We start from the raw sequence: 13,973 nt of genomic DNA on the forward strand, positions 1-13,973 counted from the left end.
CATTTCGTCTGCTGAGTGCCGCTGACTTTCTCCTCTATCTATTGGATCTTGCCACAGATCACAGAGGGCACCGCAGCAAGTATTACCTTGTATACCCATTTGAGTGCCGAACCTAACCGCTGTCTATATATATATATATATATATATATATATATAAACAAATCTATAAAACCACAGCACTCACCACCCCAGAAGCGGGGTGCAATATCTGCACTCACCACTCATAGGGTGGGGTGCATGCAGCCCATGGCCACCAACCCAAATATATACAAACAGAAAGTTCAGCACTCACCATAGCAAGCTCACTTATCCTCACAACATCAATAAATAAATGATGGGGGTTTAGTTAGTGAATTGGCACAGCAGTCACTCAGTGTAATTAGCGCCGATGTCCGGTACCACACTTCAGTGCAGTAGCATATGCAGGATTTTCAGGTGGGGTTTCCGTATATACATATATACTCATGCAGACATCTACGTATACATACATATATCTATGTGTATAGATATGTATATAATATATGTGACACACACAGAATGTTTAGCGTACAGTACACGCAAACAGCATACTTAGACAATACAGAAGAAATGTGGAAATTCACAATATGCAACCTTATAAAGCAGCCAGTTAAGTCTTATTTGTGGGGCAATCCTCACACCCCGTCCCAATCAAAGAAAGTGCAAAAAAAGAGTGATCCCTTCACCGGTGCTAAGAGAACATAATAGATACTTTCCTTATAGAGGCAGGATGATTTTTCTTATATGGTGGACACTTTAGTTCAGAAATCCAGGGTCCTGAACTAAATGCTTCATTTAAACGGTGCCAGACGCCTTATCAATAATGCCTCATATTGTTCCAATGCATGCAATAAAAGGCCCGATTGCACGCTGCATTTTTCCGCAGCCGTGAGATCGGGTCTGTATTGCGCATGCGTGTGACCTGCAATGCACAGGTGCGTCGGCCGCTGGTGACGACCATCGCCGAGTAACGATGAACCGATTGAAGAAAGCGATTGCACCGGCGATCGCAAGAAGATTGACATGCAGAAGGCGTTTGTGCGCCGCAACTCACCGTTTTCTGGGAGTGTCCAGAAAAACTCAGGCGTGCCCGGCCGTTTCCAGGGAGGGTTCCTGATGTCAGCAACATCTCGGATCGCCGCGGCGGCTGAGTAAGTCTTGGGCTGTGCAGAGAGCTGCACAAACCTTTGTTTGTGCAGCTCTCTGCACAGCCGATCGCACCCCTGCACAGCGATTACCCCCTCCCCTGTAGGCGCGATTACCTGGTCGCAGCAGTGCAAAAAATAGCCTGCATGCGACCAGGTCTGAATTAGGCCCCCAGAGGGGAGCATAATTGGCATTATACAAGTGAACATATTCTTTTGTGATCTTTTGTGATTTGAATACCCAGATATTTAAGCAATTGTGAATGCCATAAATATGTGAATTTACATTCTAAAAGTGTCAGATCAGAGGGAGCAAGGTGGAATGTCATCGCTTCTGATTTAGTCCTGTTGATCCTGTACCCAGAGTACTTGCCATACAAGGCTATTTCAGCCTCTAAATTAGGAAGAGAACTCAGGGGAGAGGACAAGGTCAACCGCACATCGTCTGAAAACAGCGATAATTTATATTCTGATTAATGCTTGGATTACCCCATATCTTACCTGCCAAGGGTTCTATACTTAACGCATAAAGTAAAGGTGAGAGCGGACAGCCTTGCCTAGTCCCATTACCAAACAGCATCAAAGAAAGTCTGTTGACAGATACAGTCGCTGTAGGGTATAAGTACAGAGCTTGTATCGCTGTGAGAAATCACCGCAAAGGCCATAGGATTGTAATACTTGGGACATAAAAGGCCAAGACAACCTGTCATAGGCTTTCTCCGCATCTAATGAAAGCATTACAGCAGGTATTTTGAGCAGTAACGTGTGGTGGGGTGAGGCAGGTGAGGCAGAGCCTTTCCTGTCATTCTTACGTTTAAACCAAAGTTTTGACTGAATAAAGTATCTGAAAAATACTAATAATTTGTTTGAAATATCTTCTTTGCATTATTCTAATAATTTTTATAGCCCAAACACTGGAGTAAAAAGTCTATGGCAGGTGAGGCAGTGCCTCACCTGCCTAACCTTTCCGCACATCTCTGATCAAAGCGCACCAAATTTCCAGGAGTTTATACTGCTGCACCTGTGTATAATGCCCAGATGTACCCTTTGGCTCATATATTGCATGGAATTCTAGCTCTCGGGTTAGCCAGTGCCTCCTGAGACATTTAGCTCACCGCACGTCCCTGATTTTGAGTCTATTAATATAAGTAATGGTATACACGAGACAAGTGTTATCTAAGGCTTGTCTGGTTGGCACAAAACCAACCTGGTCTGTGTCAATTAATTGTTGAAAGTACAGGTTGAGTATCCCTTATCCAAAATGCTTGGGAACAGAAATATTTTGGATATCGGATTTTTCCGTACTTTGGAAAAATTGCATGCCATAATGAGATATCATGGTGATGGGACCTAAGTCTAAGTACAGAATGCATTTATGTTTCATTTATGTTTCATATACACCTTATACACAGCCTGAAGGTCATTTTAGCCAATATTTTTTATAACTTTGTGCATTAAACAAAGTTTGTGTACATTGAGCCATCAGAACAAAGGTTTCACTATCTCAATCTCACTCAAAAAATTCTGTATTTTGGAATATTCCGTATTGCAGAATATTTGGATGTGGGATACTCAACCTGTATAAGTTTAGTCTATTTGCTAGTATTGTCTCAAATAATTTAATATCTGCATTAATCAGAAAGATTGCCCTATAATTTGTACAGCAAGTAGTGTCTTTCTGAGGCTTGGGAATGACAATGACAACAGATTTTAGTGTATCAATGAGGCGTCAAAACCCCCCAAAAGGATTTATAATACGATGCAGGAAGCTTAATAGGCAAATTAAGTTTGGAAATAGAAGAGTGACTTAATTTAGGTAAGTTACAAGAATCTACCTAAACTTGTATAGATGAGGAATGTGGTATCTGCACTGATTCTCCTTCCTGAAGATTATGTAACGATTTATAAAAAGCATAGAAGAAGTCATTGATAACAGCGGGGTCAAAGCTTAAATTCCCTGTTGTAGTGTGAATGGGCTGTAATGGTTTGAGATGCCCGTTTAGTTCTCATCTTAGATGCCAACAATGAGTCTGACTTATTGCCCTTCTCGTAAAATTTCAGTAATAACCACCAAAGAGATTTTTCAGTTTGTTCAGCTAGCAAAGGATGGAGCCCCCCATTAATACCCTGTATCTGTTTGTAGAGTGAGGGGGAATGTGTTGTTTTATGTGTACGTTCGAGTTGTCCTAATCAATTTATGAGGTTTGCGATCTTTTGTGATTGCTGTTTCTTCCTATGGGAAGAATACTTTATGATCATGCCACGCACCACCACTTTGTGTGCTTCCCAAATTGTGGAAAAATGTACATCAGAGAAAACATTAAGTGCGAAATAGTCCTCAATCTAAGAACGAATATTGGGCCTAATTCAGACCTGATTGCTAGGATGCATTTTCGTACAGCCTGCGATCAGGTCTGAACTGCGCATGTTTTTGCAGCACAATTCGCAGGCGCGTCGGTCCACAGTGACGGGGATCGGCGAGCAGCGACGGGATGTGCAAGAAAAGCGATTGCACGGGAGATCGCAAGGTGACTGACAGGAAGAGGCCGTTTGTGGGTGGCAACTCACCGTTTTTAAGGAGTGTCCAGAGAAATGCAGGAGGGACCACGCGTTTGAAGGGAGGGTTTCTGACGTCAGTTCCAGCCCTGATCATCGCACTGGAAGAGTAAGTCCTGGGCTGTGCAGAGACTGCAAAAACTTCTGTTTGTGCAGCTCTCCTGCACATGCGATCGCACCCCTGCACAGCGATTTCCCCCTCCCCTGTAGGCGGCAACTACCTGATCACAGGGATGCAAAAAACACGCTAACGATCAGGTCCGAATTAGGCCCATAGCCCTTAATTTTAGAAATACGGAGAAGAGCCTCATTAAGTCACCAGGTAGGATGACCACAGGGTGTGTGAACTTGAAGGGGATCAAATGAAAACATCACTATTGGGTAATCCGAGCAGACATTAGGAATTCTATCTACATTTGTCAGAATATTCAGTACCCCAATACATACCATAAGCATGTCAACACAGGAATATGAGCCATGTGGATGCAAATAAAAAGTGTAATCCCAGTAAGTCAGATGACCAGCCCACTTAGTGTCGAAGAGACCAGCCTCAGCCATATACCTACAGAGAGCCCCCGAGATGTGACGCAGAGGGAAAGTATGTCTAGGACAAGATCTATCTAGGTCTATAGATAAAATAGAATTAACTGATAATACTAAAATAACTGCTGATAATAATAATAATAATAATAATAATAATAAATGAAAGTCACCACCCGGTATGACCATACCTCTTCGTTTTTGTAATTCAATAAAGAGTGGGCGAAAAAAACAAAAACTGTCCTGTGTTGGGGGCATAGAGGTTGATTATCTGATGGCCTATTTGACAAACGATTATATCTACCCTCAGTGTCACTTTTAGTTGAGATCATTTGATAGGGAACTGAGGAACGAACCATAATAGCCACTCCATTCTTTTTAGAAGAGTCGGTAGAATGTTCTACAGTAGGGTATCTTCCGAGATGTCAATAAAGAGTGAGAGCTTTTTCTAAATTGAGTCTCCTGCAGAAAAATAAAGTTTCCACGATTAGCATTAATCTTCTTGTATAAGAGCGAACTCTTTTGAGGGGTGTTGAGGCCTTTCACGTGAAGCGATAATACAGTAACAGGCATTATAAATGAAGGAAAGATTATTTTATATAGCAACAACTATGAACAACCAAATACAACACTGTCTGAGTGAATAGGGATTGTAAGGGAATGTGAACTAAATTCTCCTCTACAGGAAGCCAAAGGCTCACACTGGTTGAGCCCTAGGGGATAAGGAAAAGATATGTCCCAGTATGAATGACAAATCTAGTGGGCTCAAATATTTGGGAGTATATATAAAAGAGTTAAATTACAGTCAATAGTGAGGATAGTAAACTATAGATAACCTCACACAAGTCCACCAAAAGGAGGGGAGGGTGGATAGGTATGAACAGACTAAACTCCGTCCACCCAGAAATATAATAGGAAACATAAAAACATATAAAACTAGTCACTACACCCACATTATAACATTATCAGGCATTATACAATAACATAGTCAACAATATATGTTTCTATAAATACATGAAAGACAATAGAATGAAGTATGGGGTCAATAATCCCACCACATACCCATGTCTCCAAAGTAGGATAGATAAAGGATCTGACATTTTTAGAGTTTGATGTCTAAGGCCGAGGTGGGGAACCTATGTCCTATAACTTAAAGGTAATATCCACCAAGGTGACTGGCAATATCCATCATTTTAACTATACCAGAAGCGATCACATGAAGAATTCAGGTAGGAGAATTATCCTGGTAGCTTGAGGGAGGGTTCAGTCTTCCACCAGAAATCTTAAGCCTTTGAAGGAGGGCTTTACCCTAATCAGGATTCCTCATGGACACTGGGTGTCCACCAACTTTTACAATCAGATTAAAAGGGAAACCCTATTCATAGGTGTAGCCATTGTCCTGCAAAGCTTTGGTAACTTCCTTAAGATCCCTATGTTTGAGGGGTATGCAGTCAAGTTGCTGGCAGTCGGGATGAAGGCGGTTAAGATACCGCTGACAATGCCGCCAGCCGGCATCCCGGCTAACAGGGGCTATTCCCACTCATGGGTGTCAACAAGGGGACTCTTTGCGCTCACCCCACTGCCGGCATACTGACGATCAGGATGCTGTTGTCAGTATACTAACGTCCGGCATTCCGATAATCAGTAACTCCTACTGATCCAGTTTGAGGATTGTGGAAGGGGCAAGATCTTGAAAGATCTGAAGGTGGGTGTCTTCGAAGAAGATATGAGAAGACACTCTGCTGCTGTTGGCAATTAAATTATTTGTTTTGAAGGAAAAAAAATTCAATATAACGTCTCCGGGTAGGTCACCATCCTTAGGCGTAAAGCCTATTGAGCTCTTTCTATGAGTAGAGAGTGATCCGAAAGAGTGTGGACCAGCATTAGGAAAAGGTGTTTCCGGTAAGTTCCAAATTCTAGGAGGTGGCAGATTTGGGAATTTTGTGGCTCCTGAGATTATTTCTTCTTTCTCTATTTTCTAAATCTTTGTTCTAATCACGAAAGGAGGTGAGTTCTCTGTATAAAAAGTCTACATCCTGAGAGACTTTACATAAACCTCTAGTATTAGATTCCAATGCTGTGATACGATCAGTTAATGTAGCAATCTTAAGGTCAGCAGATAGGTGTTGAAAATTTACATTGAGGGATTTACTCAGATTAGCAATCATAGCTTGAATGTCATTTTTGGTGGCAAAAAAATGGTCAGGAGAAGAATCCGTACTTTGCGAACCTGATGGTGAGGCTGGTTGTGATTCAGAAGGTTGGCTAGAATCAGTGCAAGACAGATGTTGCATAATCCCCTTCTGGTCACCTTTCTTTAGTTTAGGAGCCGTTTTGCTCATGTTGTATAACAAAGATAAAAAGCAGTGCGGGTTTAGGGCCTTACTCTCTCTGCAAATGTTACATCTGCCACACCTGCAGTGCACATAGTTTTGCCCAACTGCTAACAAATTTGCTGCTGCGATCAACTCTGAATTACCCCAATAGTGAAGTAAATTCTGGGTGAACTAAAAGAGTGTAAGGACTTGCACATAGTCTGTTAAGTGAATTTAGTGGGAAAACAGACAATTGGATAGCACAGTAGCCTGAGCACCTCTGCTGAGATAGACCTAGAGGGAGGTGCTATACCTTAGGTGTCGGGTCCATCAGTCAACAGTCCTGCAGCCGGATGTAGTCGGTGATCGCTGTAATTGGGGAATGATGGCAAATAATGGCACCTGAATATTCAGTGGTCACATCACTAAACAAATCAGGCAAAGCCACAAGGAAGGAGAGCGTAAAGCCACAGTTAGAGTTCTGACTGACTAGCAGCAGGGCTGGATGGTGCCTCGGTGCAAGCACCATGGGTTGCAAGGAGGGCCCCGCTGCAGTGAAATGATGGTCTCCCTACCTTGTGCATCGAGCTTCAAACCAGTGAGGTGATGGACAAGACGGCAGATGTGACAACTTCCGTGACCACCTTGCCAGCAAACGACCACTGGGGTGCCGCATCACCATCCAGCCGAAAGGTCAGGATGAAGCGGTCATGACGGTTTACCACTGGTCAGTCTGTGGGCAGGCATGAGTGCAACATGACAGTATCTGCCCCCCAAAAGAACCCAGCACTCAAGCAGTATAGGCTTTCAGGCTGTGCCCTTGTGTGTCTGTGCATCGACCAGACCTCCACGCACTGCACCACAACGGGGACCAGGGCAGGAACAGCAGGGACTCTAGCAGTTAGACCAAGTGTGATGCAGAGAGTAGGCACCAGTAGCGGCTGGGAGGGATAGGGTACCTCAGTAATCCAGAGCTGCAGCCAGTCGCGAGATCCTGGACTTTCGGGAGCGAGCAGCAGTAGGTGCCGTGGCCACGTTCTCTCACCCAGAACAGCAGGTAGCAGAATCCTCAGTGTAAGAGAGGACACTCTGAGCGGCAGTTTGCAGCGGGGACCGCTCGGGAGAAGAGGAGTTATTATTCACGATCTTCCGTCCACCCTGGATCACTCCGCCGGTGCTGCTTCAAAATGTATCCCTGGCTGCAGAAGGGTTCATAGGCCGCAATCCGCAAGGGCCCAAGGGGGACCGTTTGGTTCTGCAGGCTCAATCTCTGGTGTAATTTATTTTTTTTAAGACAAAAGTTTATATTTTTGAATTGTTCATAAACAAATAAACAAAAATGCAATACAAAGGGTAAGCACAGTACCCACATAACAAAATTATACAAACATAAGAGACCGACTAATAAACCCATAGAACTAGGAATTATAGCCAGTTGCCCAAGTAACCAGCCCAAGAAACACCAGACACATGGTATAAACAAATAATAGAAAAACAAGAATAACAAGAAAGATAGAAAATGGTAGAAGAGGCAATAAAAATAATGAAAAATGTGAGGGCAACTATAAGTGTAGGGAGCAAAAAGCACAATCAAATGAAAAGGGGGAGATTAAATAGAGGACAAAAGAAAGAGGGGAAGTTAGCAGAGAACACAGAGAGGTGAAGACTGATAATGATACTACTTGGATCAAATCTTGTCAAAAGTGGCCAGGGAGTTGTTTTTCAAGTACATTATATATTCCACTGAGGCCACAAGACAAATCTGGGCCCGAAGGTCCATTAATGAAGGTACCACATAAGACATAGATTTGGCAGCGTTACAAATATGGACCACCAGTTTGTCTAGTTATCTCAGTATGTGCACTTAAAGTGCTATAGAAGCTTCACAGGGTAACGATATGCCTAATGACTGTGAAATCAAATTCCAAACTTTGTTCCAGACCATCAAGTGGGAAGGAACGTACCCACCACCCCACATTGTCTCCAGCAGGTATTCAATTGTAACTTTTCTTTTGACTTTTCTCTTACGTCCTAGACCTAGAGGATACTGGGGTCCACATTAGTACCATGCGGTATAGACGGGTCCACTAGGAGCCATGGGCACTTTAAGAACTTTATAGTGTGGGCTGGCTCCTCCCTCCGACCAGACTCAGTTTAGAAAATGTGCCTGGAGGAGACGGTCACGCTTAGGGAAGCTCCTGAAGAGTTTTCTACATTTATTTTGCTGTTTGTTTTTTTCAGACAGCGCTGTTTGGCAACAGCCTGTCTGCTTCGTGGGACTTAGGGGGTGAAACGGCCCAACCTCCTCCAGGGTTAATGGTCCTTTTCCCCGCTGACAGGACATTGAGCTCCTGAGGGTCCTATTCGCAAGCCCACCACGGCGAGCATACAGACCCGCAGCACGCCGTCACCCCTAACAGAGCCAGAAGACAGAAGAGTGGTGAGTAGATGCCAGGTGTCCCGGTTAGTGGGTCACCGGCTTCAATGGCGGCAGGCACGGCGCTACCCGCTCAGCGAAGGGATGCAGTGCAGTGAGGCGCTGGGACGGAGAGGCGCTCCCCCTGCTCTGCATTCCTTCCCTGCTGCGCCGTCCTGTCCCCACTGCTGCTGCTGCACTGGCAGCGGCGCTTGTAGCATTAAAATCCTCCTCCCTCCGCTCCCCTCCCCTCACCTGTGTGACAGGACAGCGCTGTGTATGAGACAAAAGGGGCCGGAGCTACACGTGATGGAATGGGCGGGGCTAAATGGGACCGAATGGGGCGGAGCTATACGGACCAGGCTGCTATAGTGTACAGACTCAGAGGGAGACTGGCTTAGGTAAGTAAAGGGTAAGAGGGAAGTGTGTGTGTATTGTGTCTGTGTGTGTGTGTGGTATGTCTGTGTGCGTTTATGTGTGCTTTAAGGACGCTACTACTACAGGGGGGGCATTACGTGTAACGTCGCTACTAATGGGGGGGCCATTACGTGTAACAACGCTACTAATGGGGGGGCCATTACGTGTAACAACGCTACTACTAGGGGGGTCATTACGTATGAGGACGATACTACTACTTGGGGGGGGCATTGTGTATAGGATGCTACTATTACTTGGGGGGCATTACATATAACAATACTACTACTACTTGGGGGGCCTTACGTATAAGGACGCTACTACTACTGGGGGTGCACTATGTAAAAGGATGCTACTACTACTGGGGGGGCATTATGCATAGGGATGCTACTACTACTGGGGTGCATTACATATAAGGACACTACTACTACTTGTGGGGCATTACGTATAAGATGAATAAGATTGTGCTACATTGTGGCGTAATTTTGAATGGGGGTACTATTGTGTGGCTATGCCCCTTACTTGTGAGACCACACCCCTTTTCCCGGTGCGCGCCAAAGGAATATTGGAGGGCGCAAATTTATAGTTTGCAGGAGGGCGCCGAACACCCTAGCACCGGCCCTGAATGGCGGCATAAGGGTATGGAGCGCAGCGCTGACATGCAGGCTGCGCTCCAGGGCTCAGGATGTCATGCCACTGTGAGGGGCGCGCTGGGCCACTAATGAAATACCCACACTGACAAACTAGCTTACAGGGGTTCTAACCCACTGTTAAGCAACAAACATACCTCAGCCAGTATAAAAAAAATGGGAAGACCGCGTGCCAATACAGGGGCGGGGCTTCTCTAGCCATTTTCCCTCTGCAGCTCTACACAGACAGACTGTCAGGGAAGCGCAGCCCCTTCACAAGGACTCCAGCTTGCCTCAGTGGTACCAGGGGGTCATAGCAAAGGGGGGAGCAGTATTAGAATACTGAGCCTTTATTACAAATACTTAGTTTGCGACCCAGCTACAACATAATTAGCTATAAGGGCGCTGTGTGGCTGGCTCCATCATACTCTGTGCCTCCCTAGGGGGCTCTGTGTGGGTTAACTGTGCTTTTAACCTATTCATCACTGTATGTATGTATGTATGTATGTATGTTCTTTTACATTTACTATGTCAAAGGAGTGTGTTTCATGCACAGCCAGGGGCGGATCCAGAAAAAAATGACAGGGGGGGCACCATGATAGGGGAAGGGGAGAATGTCTGTGGTACCAGTTGTATTTGCACGCACCTTCGGCGCACGTGCTCACAGAAAAGGGGGGTGGTATCACTACAAGGGGCATGGCCTCACAAGATATGCCATCCCCATGAACTACACCCTTCATTATAGTCACACTGGGAGGTACACACAAAAAACAAGGCCATTCCACTTACCTGTTTGCTATGCTGTGGGTCTTTTGTCTCCTAGTCGATGACCGATCCTTCTGGATGACTGTTCCAAGTGATGGCGTCCTGGCTCCTCTCCACAGCCTGTGCATTATAGTCAGTTGTAAAAATAAAACGGAGATGTCCAGCTCACAGCACTCTCCCTTCAATAACCACAACACTCCTCCCCCCACCAGTCCCTTCAATGTCCACACCACAGCACTCTCACGGCCCCTTCAATGTCTTCAGTACAATACACCCCCAACCACGGCGCCTTCAGTGTCCACTCCACAGCACAGCACTCTCCAGACCCGCGGCACCTTCCAAGGTCAAACACAGGTTTTTTACGTTTTTATATATATATATATATATATATATATATATATTACAGTTTGAGCGGCCCAGCAACACTTAATTAACTTGTATACTTAGATACTTGCCGCGGTGCCTTCCCTGAGTGAACACACTCCAAACAAGATTGCCTGGAAGGGCATCACTCACCAGACTCTCATACTCTCATAACATAGTTCTTATCCAAATTAAAGGACTTTTCCCAAATACAGTATAAATTTCTACTGTATAAAACAATCCAAAAACTGCTGGCACTCTCCAATAATCCAATCTGCTTCGGTACTCGAACACATTGTCGTAAGTAGACATTTTAGCGCTGTGCGCAAGACACAGCATCAGCGCCCCCCCCTTCCCCCTTACATATATAAAACAGGGCCAGCGCGCCAAAAATATAGGGGCATGGCTTCATGGGGAAGGGGCATGGCCACAAAATAATACCAATTCATATTACGCTGTAAAAAAGTCTCCATTATTAAAATTACGCCGCACAGTAGCACCACTTACACACATTATGCCAGGTAGAGACCCTTTTACACAGTACAGCAGGTAGAGTCCCTATCACACATTATGGCATGCAATGTCCCCCTTTTTTACACATTACAGCAGAAGAGTCCCCTTTTTTACACATTAAGCAGGAGAGTCCCGCTTTTTTACACATTACAGCTGGAGAGTCCCCGTTTTTTACACATTACAGCAGAAGAGTCCACTTTTTTACACATTAAGCAGGAGAGTCCCGCTTTTTTTACACATTACAGCTGGAGAGTCCCCGTTTTTTTATACATTATGGCACGCACAGTCCCCTTTTTACACATAACGGCAGGCACAGTCCCCCTTTTTTTATACATTATGGCATGCAGAGTCCCACTTTTTTGCACATTAAAGCAGGAGAGTCCCCTTTTTTTAGACATTACAGCAGGAAAGTCCCCCTTTTTTACACATGACAGCAGGAAAGTCCCCCTTTTTTACACATTACAGCAGGAGAGTCCCCCTTATTTTACACATTACAGCAGGAGAGTCCCTCTTTTTACACATTACAGCAGGAGAGTCCCCGTTTTTTATACATTATGGCAGGCAGAGTCCCCTGTTTACACATAACGGCAGGCACAGTCCCCCTTTCTTACACATTACAGCAGGAGAGTCCCCCTTTTTTGCACATTACAGCAGGAGAGTCCCCCTTTTTTACACATTACAGCAGGAGAGTCCCCCTTTTTACACATTACAGCAGGAGAGTCCCCCTTTTTTACACATTACAGCAGGAGAGTCCCCCTTTTTTACACATTACAGCAGGAGAGTCCCCCTTTTTTACACATTACAGCAGGAGAATCCCCCTTTCTATACATTAGGCAGCAGAGACCCTTTTTTATGCAGTGACCCCACTGACTGGAATGCAGCAGCTGCAGTTGTCCTTAACACGGATGGGCTAGGCTGCTCTCCACTGACTGCACTGGGTTAGTGTCCCACATGCGGGGTGGGGGGTGTTTTGCAGATCATGCAGAGTGCATATTTAATAACATGCTGGCCAGGTGACCACTCGCTGTCTTCCCCAGGCAGCCTAGTTACGGCCCTGGGGAAAACAGCTAGTGGTGACCTGGCCAGCATATTATTAAATATGCACTCTGCATGATCTGCAAACCCCCACCCCCACCCCGCATGTGGGACACTAACCCAGTGCAGTCAGTGGAGAGCAGCCTAGCCCCTCCGTGTAAAAAAAAACCAAAAAACTGTCATCTGTGCCAGCAGGCGGCAGGGGGGTTTTACGTGCGTGCACATATGTAGACAGCCTGCTCCTCACTTGCCGGCTCCTGTCTTTGCTCCTCCGCTCATGTCCTCCCAATCCCCGCTGGTCTCCTCACCTGTCCCCGCTCCTGGCCACCGTCCACCGAATCCTCCTGTCCGCTACTCCGTCTTCAGGCTCCTCCGCTGCCAGCATGAGAGAGGGCTGTGCGAGTCAGCTGGGGCTGGCTGAGTCCCTGGAGTCGCTGCATAGGGGGCGGAGCATCTGATCCGGGGACTGGGATAAGATAAAACTGACGGCGGCGACCTAGCTGCGGTATATGTATAGTGGGTGCGCTCATCAGCAGGAGCTGAGCGCACACTACATACAGGGCAGCGCTGCAGTGGCGTCTCCGGGGACAGATCGTGAGTGGCTAGAGAGAGAGCGGCCGTTCGGATGCCGGGTGGTGCTGCCAGATGGTGTGCACACAGTGCAGTTGCGCTGTGGGGAATGCACCACAGGCACACAGGTAGTTACGGCCCTGCTCAAACATATAACATGTATATCCAAGAACGACGCTCGGAGACAAATATTAGTCAAATATACTTCATGTTGGCTAGTATTTGTCTCCAAGTGCCATTCCTGGATGGGGGATATATATATATATGCAGACCACCCATATGCATCTTACACATGTATACATTTTTACAATGTGTTGAATAAGTAGAGGTGTATTCCCAAGGTAGATGCTAGAATCAAGTGGGCTAAGGGACCTTTTCCGTCTGGGGGAGGAGCCACGACTCAAGGGGGAGGAGCTAGGCCAGCGGGATAGTTCCTCTACTATCCACACCAACAACTATTACCTTTAGTAATCAGGTGGCGAGCGAAGTGTAGCGGAGCGAGCCACCGAGCCCGAAGCGTGGCGAGCGAAGCGAGCCCGCGAGGGTACTTTTCGGTACCCTGTTCGCCCGTAGCTCCTCCCCCTGGTGACGTGTCTCCTCCCCTAGATACATCAGAAGGTCCCTTCTCCCACTCCGATATAGAATCAACCGTATTCCCAACGTGGCAACCCCCCACCCCCAAACACACACACAC

Source organism: Pseudophryne corroboree, chromosome 6 (genome assembly GCF_028390025.1).
Source record: "Pseudophryne corroboree isolate aPseCor3 chromosome 6, aPseCor3.hap2, whole genome shotgun sequence".
Classification (NCBI taxonomy): domain Eukaryota; kingdom Metazoa; phylum Chordata; class Amphibia; order Anura; family Myobatrachidae; genus Pseudophryne; species Pseudophryne corroboree.